Here is a 10877-nt window from a genome sequence, read left to right as displayed (position 1 = left end):
AGGGTGACAGGTGGATGAAATCGCTATAGTGTAAGTTATCGTAAGTCCGTGCAGGAGGCTGACTGTCTCAACCTCTCCAAGTTGAGCATTTCGAGTTAGAAACTCCTAGTTATAACCTCCGTTCTTAAATTCCCTATGCACACCAGACATGGTGCCATTTTCCACTTTATCAAAGTTAAATTAAAGGCTCAAACGTGGACCTCTCTGATTGCAACATTTTTTCTCTTAGCAACCATGCTATCGGTCTTTAGGATTCACCACACTTTTTGTTTTGTTTTGGCTCCAACAATTCTTCTTTCAACGTGCTAGCGGCCCCACAAAATGAACTCTCTACTTGAGTCTGATCTCCGATTTGTCTGGATAATACTATCCGAAACACAGACACATTAACCATCGAAGGATAATATTTGTATTTTATTAAGATTAATGAGAAGATAACATTTTTATAGAGTGCTGGACGTACAGCAGTGACTACGACCTGACCTTTGCTCTCGCAAAGGCTTTATAATTCCCTGGTGGAGACAGGCATGGGATTCATTCCACTGGGCAGAGGGCTAGCACGGGGCTCCATAGATGCTCACAGAAAACAGGGCAGAAAAGTAGAACATGGAAGCAAATGCGGGCCAGGCTCAGGTGGGAGGACATTTGGGAGAGCCTGGCAGAAGGGTTAGCCTTTAGACTGAATCTTGAGAAGACAGGAATTTTGCACTGGAAGGACTGTGGGAGGACCCTGTGGGCAGACAGAAAGGAGGGAAAAAACACACTGATAAGGACAGCTAAACTGGAATGTGTCTTCTGAGCCCAAGCCTGTTCAAAGGGCTTTTCCTAGTGCTTTATTTAATCCTGCCAACAACCCAATAAGGTAAGTGCTACTTGCCCCCACTGGACAGATAAGAAAGCCTGGCGACATGGACAGTAATCTGCCCAAGTTTACAAAACCCCGAAGTGGTGAATGAGAGGCTGGACCCAGGCAGACACTCTCCAGGGCCATGCGTGTGGTTAACGAGCTACAGGTTGGTGTGAGCAGGCATTAGATACACATGAAGAAGGGGAGGACCAGATTCGCAAGGACACTCGTGTGGTGTGCCTTGTCTCATCTCCCAAGCTAAGGAGCTTGGAGTTTATCCAAATGGAATTGACGGAGAATCGTTACAGAATTTTAGACCAAGAAAATTAAATGTGTTCTAGAAAAATGGTTCTGGCAGCCTATGTGCATGGGACCAAAGGAAGGGGGAGAAGTTACAGGGCAATTGCAAAGGAAAAGCCAGGGGACACAGGTCCAAGAAAGTCTTCTATCACTCATCAAGCCCAGGTATCTCTTCCATAGTGTTAGTGAGGAGCAAGGAGCCATAGTTTCAAGAGGAGGCATCCTGGTGGTGGTGTCCTTTGGAACTCGGATGAGAGATGAGCAGGTGAGAGAGTCACAGAGGGTGGGGATCGTGCTTATTAAGATCCCATAGTGAGGAGTGAGAAGAGAAAAGGCTCATCTTGTCCCCATTCCCTTGCTCACGTGTCCTTACACCCTCCTGGTATCTCTCTCCCAGCCTCCTTCCCTCCTTCGCCCCTCTCCCTAACTTCTAAGCAACACCCTTTACTTCACAAAATAAAATAAAACAGAGTCACTCTGACTCCTAGTCGCTTCCTAGCTCCCTCCCACCTTTAGCTTTCATTCCTTTCTCAGCCAAGTTGCTCGAAAGTGATGGAAGTGACATCTTCCTCACCTCCCGTGCATGTTTGTAGCAAGGACCATCTGCCTCTTCAACCCGACAGAAATGACTCTGGCAAAGTCGTCGTTCTTGTCGGAGCTCCCAGGCACCCTCCAGCCCTCATCTTCCCGGGTCGCCACAATCACTCGGTATTTCAGAACTGTCCTTGGCCACATGTCAGTCTCCTTTCCAAAGTACACATGTATTCAGTAGTTGTTGTTGTTGTTGTTGTTTTTAATTACGGCACCGATGGGTGGATTTTTAAAACTTCAGAGACAGACCTCAATTGGAAGATTTTTTTTTTTTTTTGTCTGTTTGACTTTTAACAAATTCTATTTCCTAGAAATACAGCTTTCTCTGCCCTTTGCTGGGAATGTCCTTAAGCCATTTCACAATTTAGATAGAGAGAAAAAGCCACTTAAGAAAAGAAATTCATCCACGATCTCCGTGAACATAGCCTGATGGAAGTTCTCCCCTTGTGGGGTGACCTGCCTCCCTCTCTCATTCTGAAGATGATTCACAATGTTGCGATGGTGTTGCAATCTCTTCTGTGTCCTCTGGGACCCTGAGAAGGGCGTTTCCTCTCTACTTTAACAAAAATAGTATGAAATACAAAGCATAAAAACCATTTTCAAGGGGAGTTTCCCTCTAGTTGCTCCGTGGGGTGCTGCCCTATTTATGAATCATTTAACCAAACCAATCAGAGTTTCCAAAAAAAAAAAAAAAAATTCCCAAAGCCCAACCAATTGATATAGAGTGAAAACATTCCTATGATGATAGTTCCTCCTCATGATACAATTTATATAAATTATCTGTAGAGAATATGTGGATGGAGCCTCATAACCCCACACTCTCCTTGCCAGAGTTTATCAACTCCTGATGAAGTTTCCAGATAAACAGACACTGGTCTATGACAAATGCTCCCTGTGCAAAGATTGTAGAAGGATTCATGGGCACAGTTATGACCATGACATTATTCCTTTATGATCCTTCTTCCACATAATGTTTTTCTACCTCATGTTGGGGTCCTCCTCACCATACCCTCAACACGGGTGTCCCCTGGGTTATTTCCTTGGCCCGCTAGTCTCCTTTCTCTCATCGTCCTGGGTGATCTTGATATTCTCAAGGTTTTGTGATGCGTGCAGACCGACATTCACAACCTTGCCCTGTCCCTTTCTCTCTAACTGTGCTCAGAACCATCACCTTCTGGATACAAATATCCGGGTGTGTCATAGGCTGGCCACCTGTGTTATTCAACACATCCTAAACCGGGCCTGTGACCTCCTCAACTTCCCAACCGAAACTGGTACCCCTGAATAGTCTCCCAATCTTAAATATTAGTACTCTCAACAAGCCAATCACTCAAGCCAGAAGTTTTAGGGTATTCCTAGGTTGCTCCTGCAAAATGAACACTTTGTTAACTATGCGTATATCCCTTACCCCGGCTCTTCAGTAGACTTTGTTCCTCACAAATTTGTTTCCCAGTCTTCCCTGGATCAACCCCTGACTCTAAAGTTAGAGCACAGAGAAACCCACTAGCTTATGCTTGCCCCCAGGAGAAAGGGAGTGTTTTGCTTGAAGGTAGTTCGACATATTTTTTGTAACCTTAAGTCTGGGATTTTTTTCAATCACCATGTAGGGAAATTTGTGAGCAAAAATACTTGGATCCAATACACATAATCTATTGATATTGCCCAAGGCCCATAAGAGATTGAAACTATGGTTTAAGAAGAAAGCACACAAGAAGTATGACACCAAGTATATCCATTAGAGAAGGAATACAAATCCATAATTAAACTGGTAGCTCACCTTCTGCATGGCTTGCCTGTCTCTACTATTAATTGGGTCGAATTTATAAACTACAATATCAGTCACTTTACTAGAGGGAGAAAAATTCTCCCAATATGTATTCTACTTACCAGTATGTCACCCTAAAGCAGAATCTACCTAGTTGGGCCATTTTCCTATATCTATTTATGTAAAATTAAATTATCTGGTCCTCTCCTTTTGATTCCTCATGTGTATTCACTATAAAAGAACCCCCCCACACCCCCAACAGGAAAACAGTACAATTGAACAAACAGGTAAAAAGAAGGGCTTGCCTCCCATCCAGAGACATACATGGGATTCAGTTGCGCACAAGATACCTGTGACTTTCACTTTCCAAATCAGTAAAATAGAAACGTGTATGTCTATAACTTACTTCGTCTGAGAACCTAGCTGTCACTTGGCCCATTCAACTAAGTCTAAACCTTGGAAATGATTTAATGAAACTTGGTCAAACCCTACAAGTCCTGCCCATTGCTGATGCAAATGAACAAGATTTCATTTTCAACTGATCAAAACCATTATTACCTCACTCAATACATCTACAAATTGGCCACCGATTTTCACAGAGGGAAATGATTCATCCCAAACAATTAAAACACTGAAATGGAAATTGAGCCCCTCCTTACCCCACTCCCCCCACCCCAGCCACACCCCCCTCCAATAGATTGAGCTGTTTTGGAGTTCCCTTGGTAAAGTCCAAGTACATTTTACCTCTTTCCCCCTATGACCTCTGAAATCTTCGACACTTGGGTGGGTGGGGGGAGAAGGAAAGAAACCCAAAGTGTGTTCTACATATAGGTTCTTCCATGGGATTGCAGCTATGGTTGTGAAACTGGTTTCTATTTATATATTTATCTCCTGCGTGTGTCGGGGGGGCGGCGGGGGTGTTCTAATGAGAATGAGCTCTGGAGGGAACAGGATTCATCAGCATGTTCAAAGGATGGCACCTGCTTTTTAGAAAGTTATCTATTACATTTTGTGTCATCTTTTGCAATAAACTAGTCCCAAAAAGGCAAATGAGTTGCTAGAAAGGCAAATTTACAAAAAGGTGTTTAAATATTTGACTTTGATGGCACACATTATCAGCAAATCAGCCATTGTGGCAATCTACTTCTTTAAGACACCAAACACCCGTATGTGTTGGCTAAGACAACTTGTTGAGTTTACAAGTATTCCAAACTAAGAGCTGAGTCTATGTATGGCAGGTGTCTCTTAAATCCCAACTCACTGGGATACATGCTGACATTTGCCCAGAAAAGCTTTGGAGTGTTTAGTGAAATTCAAAATAGTAACATAAATATTGACTTAAAAAAAAAAAAAAAGAGCCCTTTAGGTCGTCTGGTTCATCCCAAACGGGTTCTCAGTGTCTTTTATAACTACATTTAGGATGGCGGATAATACACTGGTGATAAAGCTTTTTATTAATAAATAATTCAGTAGCCAGCGAGTGTAAAAACATCGTTTGTATTGTGGCCGAGCATCTTGTTTTCTAATTATAAAGCGCCTAGAAGGCCTGCTGCTCCAGGCCTGAGTGATTTCACCAGGTTTGTTCTGTGGTTCCCCATTGTCGCCCTTGAAAAGAACATTCCCACAGAGCGGGCTCTAAAGACAATAAACATCATATGTAAAAAGAAATGACATAATCTTCGGTGCTGATAAGAGGCTTTTCCCAGGAGCTGCATGGGACTGCAGGGGACGGCCTGCCCAGGCCGGCCGTCTGCTCTGGGTGCCTGGAAGGAAGTGTCCATACAGGCCTACAGGCCGTTTACTGGGGCCAGAAGTGGGCAGGTCCCTCCCTGCCTCTGTGAAAATCAATCCAAGGAAGTCTGATGCCATGGAACGGTTTCCTGTCCACTGTGTGGGAAATTTAACTGAGTGCAAACGGCCAGCAACAATGGGACAATATATTATAATAAACAGGAAAGATAGCATTGGCCCCGGAAATCAATGGCTGGAGTTCATGAGGCATTCGTAAGATTGACAAGTGAATAAATTAAAACCAAAAGGTTAGGACATTGAAAGAGAAGTTAATTTTATGTCTGCCCTGGAGCTCTCCTTTTCAGACTCAAATTAAGACTGTGTATAATAAAATGAACATAAAGTCTTAGATGTACAAAAAGGACTTCGTTAAGACCTACATCATCAGAAAACCAGAGAGCCTTTTACAAACATCCCCACGCTTGTATAGTGGGTGCTCAGGGCGCATTAACAAGCCCCTCGACAGCGTGACCAAAGACTTATTTAAAGGAGTTTCTTGCTTTAAATAACCTGCTCTCGGCAACCAACTGTTCATCCAGGAAGTGATGTGACACCCCAATACACTGAAGAAGTTTACTCAACCAGAACCAAATGGAAATGTGTGCAACTCAGCTCTTTCTAAAGAACCCGAGGAAAAGCCACAAGAGATCCTCCAAAACCCCAAATAATTATAAACAACAGAACATAACTAACTCTAAAACAGACCTCAGCTAAATCAACAATGATCAATCCATTTCCATACCATAGTAGCTTCCCTTTCTAAAGATGCTTTAAAGTTTATGGGTTTTTTTAATAATAAAATGACTTTAATTAGAATTTACCACTGAACCTTGGTTTTGCAATAAAGTGTGTGACACACCAAATTCTTTCTCCTAATTTCTATTAAAGGCAGAACGTTGCTCTGTAGACAAAGCAGTAGGCTGGGGATTTTGAGACAATTAATTCCAATCCAGACTTTGTCACTAACTCTCATTTGATCACAGTTGCTTTGACGAGTAAGCATGAATCTACTGCATCGTTTATGAACTTTTGTTTTAAGTTATTACAAAGCATGAAATGGTTCGGTGCTTGTTGCTAGTGAGCAATTCTACATAACCTAGTATTTAGAAGCTGTCTCTCAAGTGTGCCTTGCAAAGTTTTGTGTGGGCTTCAAAGACATTTCTCTGCATTATTCATGGTACCCTTTTATTTTGGACTTAGATATTCTCTTTCCACATCATGGATTACTGGTAGAGCCTAATATTTTGGAAAGTTATATGACTTAGTCTTTATAAATAAAAATTAGCCCGGGAACTTCTAGTCTCATAAGAATAGTCTTCGGTACATTAGAGCAGAAAGATAATACCCGGGAGCCAAACTCTGGTTTTAGTCTAAAATAAAATGTCCACTATAGGGGCGCCTGGGTGGCTCAGTCGTTAAGCATCTGCCTTCGGCTCAGGTCATGGTCCCAGGGTCCTGGGATCGAGCCCCGCATCGGGCTCCCTGCTCAGCGGGAAGCCTGCTTCTCCCTCTCCCACTCCCCCTGCTTGTGTTCCCTCTGTCGCTGTGTCTCTCTCTGTCAAATAAATAAAAATCTTAAAAAAAAAAAATGTCCACTATACTTTTAGGAGGATACGGCAGGGTTAAGAGATAACATTCTTCAGTCTATTTATTATTTTAAATGTGGTAACAGCCTAGATATTTTTTTTTTAGGTTTGCCCATAAAGAGTTAAAAAAAAAAAGTCGAATTTATTTATTTAAATATCCAACCTCCTTAAACCCACTGAGCCACTGGGAAAACACAACGGAAGTGGCCAGCAGAGGGCAGTAGATCACAGCAGAAACCGTCTGTTCATCTGGACGGCAAATCCTATTAGTTCTACCAGACCCCCCCAAAAAATATATAGTTTCACGTGAAGCACTTTCTGACGGAAGAAACAAAAACGCTGGCATCAAAATACGAATTAAAATGCAGTAGGAGGATTTGAGGCTTCCCAGAAAATCTGCCGCCGTTGGTGACATTCCCCCAGGAAGTCACCTCCACACCCCCGACTCCATTTTGTCTCTCAGCAAAAACTAGTAATTGACTTCTTCATCTCCGCTCCGTGTTTCATTTCAATTCGATGCCACAAAGCCGCAGACAGGCTGGGCCTGCTCCTCTGCCCACAGAGCTGCGCGCTCTCCCTGCTCCCGCCTCGCTCCGACCCCGCCGGCCTTCCCCAGCTCCCCGGCTCCCCAGCTCCCGGGCTCCCCAGCTCCCCGGCCCCCCAGCTCCCGGGGTCCCCGGTTCCCCAGCTCCTCGGTTCCCCGGATCCCCAGCTCCCCCGCTCCCCAGCTCCCGGGCTCCCCAGCTCCCCGGTTCCCCGGTTCCCCGGCTCCCCAGTTCCCCAGCTCCCCGGCTCCCCGGCTCCCCGGCTCCCCATCTCCTGGGCTCCCCGGCTCCCCAGCTCCCGGGCTCCCCAGCTCCCCGGCTCCCCCGCTCAGGCTCAGGTTTCCCGGCCCCTCTCCCGTGCCCGGAGGGTCAGCAAATGATTGCACAGAAAGCCCCAGTCCTCCCAGGAGGCTGTACCTCCAGTTTGGTCCTCTGGGTCTTCTATATCTTTTAATAGAGTCATTGAAATTAAAAATAGCTTGCTTGCATTCAGAGCTCAGGCGGTGGCCCTCCTGTGTCCCCCCCTCCGCGGCTCCAAGGCCAGCTCCCCGTGGACTCCCCTCCGGAGGCAGCCCACCCTTCCTTCAGCGCTTCTCCACCCCCGGCAGCCCTCACTCCCTGGTCCCCTTCCCGGCTTGCACCCTGGGCCTGGACGCATCCCGGGCTGGCCTGTTGGGCCCTGACCTCTCATCCCCTCTTCTGTGACCCGTCCCCGCGCTCACTCCCCCAGCTGCTTACTCTCCCCGCTCCTGGGCCTCCTTTCTTATTGCTCACCTTTTTTGTTTCAGTCTCTTCCTCAGGAATGCAAAGGAAAGGCCAAAGGCCAAAGCGGACTATTAAAATAATCACAATAAGAAGAAGGGACAGGCTCCCCAGGGTCTAAGGGCATTACTTAACTCCCAGGACTCCAGGGAATCCAGGTCCCCTGGTGAGTAAGACCTTGGTAATATGAGTAAAATTAAAATTCTTTGTATTATGAGAAGGAAAAACCAACAAGCAAACAATTTAGTTCCTAAGCAGCTGCCTCTCCAGCGTCCTTCCCCTCCTCAGATAGGTTAGCAAGATTCACTTAAAATAGGGCTGCTGGAGGGCAGCGGGCTTTTCGGAAAGGGGAAATATGGCCTTTATTTGCGTCCGCAAATGCTTCCCAGTCAAAAAGAATAAATGTAAGCGTTCACACTTTTAAAAGAAATCGATGTGACCATCTAGATTATGCATGTTTAATTTTAAAGGAGAGGGTATTTTTAAGTGCTACCTCAGGGTCATGTGATTTCCAAGGGTTAATACAAAATCTTCACGTTCCCCTGCATCTCACTACCCACCTCACACCTCAGCTGAACTTAATCTTTTCAGAAAGATTTCACCCTGCAAAAAGAAAAGATTCTGCTGTTTGCCCCAACAAGCCTACCTTTGGGGAAAAAAAAAACAAAACAAAACCTGTCCACAGTGGCGTTTCTTCTCATTTCCAAAATGAGGAGCCCTAGACTCCTTTGGGCAGCGTGGTTTTGAGAAAATCATTATATCACTCTCAACATTTTCTACTCTGGTCGAAATTCAGAAGCCTGGTTATTTAATTTTGTACACAATTTCAACAGTTTAATTATGTTCATCCCCCTCAGTGTAAACATGCGGGTTCTCGACACTGAGCCTGAGATTTAGGAGCCTGAGATCTAGAAGCAGGGCTGTGCCTGGCGCTCACTTGCTCAGTTAACCCTCAGGCTGGCCTCTGAGGGAAGCCCATCAACAGAATCTCTCACAAGCCTTCATCCTTTATTTTCAAAACACCCAGGGATGGAGAAGTCACTATCTCAAAAGGAGGCCCCCTCTGTTTAGATACTCTAACGGCAAAATAATCAATCCTTATAGTAAACCCAAGTTTGCTCATAATTTCTATTAATTTATCTTAATTCTAACTCCTGGGCACGCATTTGGCAAAAATCCAAACAGTCTTCTACAATCAGACTGAATAAAACTCTCATAGCTTCTTCCAAATTCTCTGGGCAGTTTTCTGGGCTGTGCATGGAGAAGCAAGGCAGACCCAGCCTCATGTCTCAGGATGTGTGTTCCAGCCATGAAGCACCGGGCACTGAACACAGTCCACTGGGGCGGGGGGGGGGGGGGCTGACCAGCTCCTGATGAGACATCTCATTTTTCTTTATCAAGTAGTTCTCAAACTTTCTTGTGTCCAACGATTCCCTGGGGAACTTGTTAAAAATGGACATTTCTATGCTCCCTTCCTAGACATTCAGGTCTCTAGGAGCCCAGAAAGCTACATTTTAAACAAAATAACCCAGATTTCATGGACAGGATTCCCTCAGTTCATATTTCAGAAACCTTTCCTGGGGGGGGGGGGTTCTATTTTTTTTAAAATCTGGCCTCAGACCTTACTATTTTTTTCACTGCACTATAGACTCATAGTGATATTACAATCCACCCAAACAATAAGTCTTCTTACAGGAACCCCTATCGGAGTTCCCCATCCTACAATTGTATAACCGAGTTTTAAGGCTGAAATTCATGAAAATGCATTTATTTCTATGTAGTTTTGCCAGATAAAACACAGGAAACCCAGTAAAATTTGAATTTCAGATAAAAAATAAATCATTTTTCTTAGTGGGACCCATCTATACCAAAACATTCTTCATCGTCTACCTGAAGTTCAAATTTAACTCGCATATTTTTATTTGCTAAATCTGATCATTTTATGTAACATATTCTGACTGAATATGATTTTTCTAGTCATGCCTTTTGTGACTGGTTTGGATCCTCATTCTGTCCTCAAATGTTTTTGGTTCTCAAAAATACTGCTCCTGTTTCTGACTGTCAAGTTACAATCCCTGTTTATGTAAACTTCCAGGGACAGGTTCAGAGTTGATGTTTGTACGCCAGCCGTAGAAAGAGATCCAGGCCCTGTAGTTCACAGACGTGATTGTGTACAAAATTCTCCTTTTCCTGTATTGTTGCCAACCTTCCCCAAAGTCTATGATGGCCAGTTTCTTTTCAGCTGTAGTGTAAATAAAAGCACACACGCTTTAGAATCAGAAGCCTGAGATGAAATACTGGCTCTACCATTTAAAAGCTGTGCAACCCTGGGCAATTACTAGACCTCTCTGAACCTTAATGTCCTCACTTGTAAAATAGAAGGCTTCGGGTCATTATAAGAAGTTAGTAAGCTGACACAGAGGAAAATCTCAAGCGTTGTGCTTAATAATTAATAATTCCTCAAAAATGATTCTTCATTCATGAATTTTTTAACTAGGTATGAGAGCTTCAAGTTCAAGTTGGCAGGAGTAAGCGCGTGGATCACTTCCCATTTCTCTTAAATTCCATCAGAAGTATAAAAAGGAATAAATCCATAGCTATACAGAAAAAGAAGAGAAAGGGAAAGGAAGTCATTATCAGATGTACGTTATCAATGAGTTACAGGAAGACAGAAAGCCAAGCCAAGTCTA

The 10877-nt window shown here is 44.1% G+C and overlaps 1 long non-coding RNA gene across 1 annotated transcript; it reads right to left on the bottom strand.

The window, feature by feature from the left end:
* Positions 1 to 396: 396 nt before the first annotated feature.
* On the bottom strand, positions 397 to 2567 carry LOC145720829 (uncharacterized). The gene is made up of 2 exons (XR_014144038.1): positions 1722 to 2567; positions 397 to 730 (listed from the first exon to the last, which is right to left on the bottom strand). It is a non-coding gene; the product is annotated as an uncharacterized LOC145720829 (long non-coding RNA).
* Positions 2568 to 10877: the final 8310 nt, after the last annotated feature.

The sequence above is a fragment of the Leptonychotes weddellii genome, chromosome 3 (genome assembly GCF_054177405.1).
Source record: "Leptonychotes weddellii isolate Sample4059 chromosome 3, ASM5417740v2, whole genome shotgun sequence".
NCBI classification, from domain to species: Eukaryota; Metazoa; Chordata; class Mammalia; order Carnivora; family Phocidae; genus Leptonychotes; species Leptonychotes weddellii.
Note: the sequence above shows the minus strand (reverse complement) of the source record. Positions and strands in the feature narration are given on the sequence as shown.